Below are 693 nucleotides of genomic sequence, written 5' to 3' on the forward strand. Positions count from 1 at the left end.
AAAAAAAAAAAAAAAAAAAAAAATACAAAAATTTCTTTAAAAGTTTTTTTTTTTAAAAAAAAAAAAAAAATCAAATTAATAAAATGTTTTTTTTTTTTTTATAATCAAAATTTTTTATTTCGAATATAAATAAACCTCCTGTTAAAAAAAAAAAAAAAAAAAAACCTATATTTACCTATTATAAAAAAACTTTTTATAATAAATAAGTGTTTGTACGCATATAATTAAAAACCGTTAAAAAAAATATATAATTAAAACGTTTTATTAATATTAAACTAATTCAATAAATAAAATGAAAAATTGAGTGAATAAAATTTAATTAAGATTTTTTTTTTTTTTTTTTAACGAACTTTTCCAAGTATTTTATTTTATATAATATTATTTATTATTAGATGTGTATAACTCAATTATTTATACTTGTCAATAATTTTTTTTTTTTGCTTTATAATTGTTATAAATAATGATTAAATTAATACATGTTTGCCTGATACATAATTATAAATGATAACAGGTATTAATAAAAATTTGTTGAAACTTTTCATTTAAAAAAAAAAAAAAAAAAAAAAAGATTGAATAGATAATTTTTTTTTTTTTAAAAACCTCTTTTAAATACTCATTTTAATTAATATTTATTCAAATATGTTTAAAACTTAAAGTTCATTAATAAAGAGAAATTTTGTTAATGAATACATT

General features: G+C 12.6%; 1 protein-coding gene across 1 annotated transcript in view; it reads right to left on the minus strand.

Annotated features, from left to right (window-relative positions):
* Positions 1–693, minus strand: part of Phum_PHUM317340 (uncharacterized protein) — a gene marked incomplete at both ends in the record, with an annotated part of 7,869 nt that overhangs the window by 5,544 nt on the left and 1,632 nt on the right. The window lies entirely within an intron of this gene.

This window comes from Pediculus humanus, genomic scaffold (genome assembly GCF_000006295.1).
Source record: "Pediculus humanus corporis 1103172107724 genomic scaffold, whole genome shotgun sequence".
NCBI classification, from domain to species: domain Eukaryota; kingdom Metazoa; phylum Arthropoda; class Insecta; order Psocodea; family Pediculidae; genus Pediculus; species Pediculus humanus.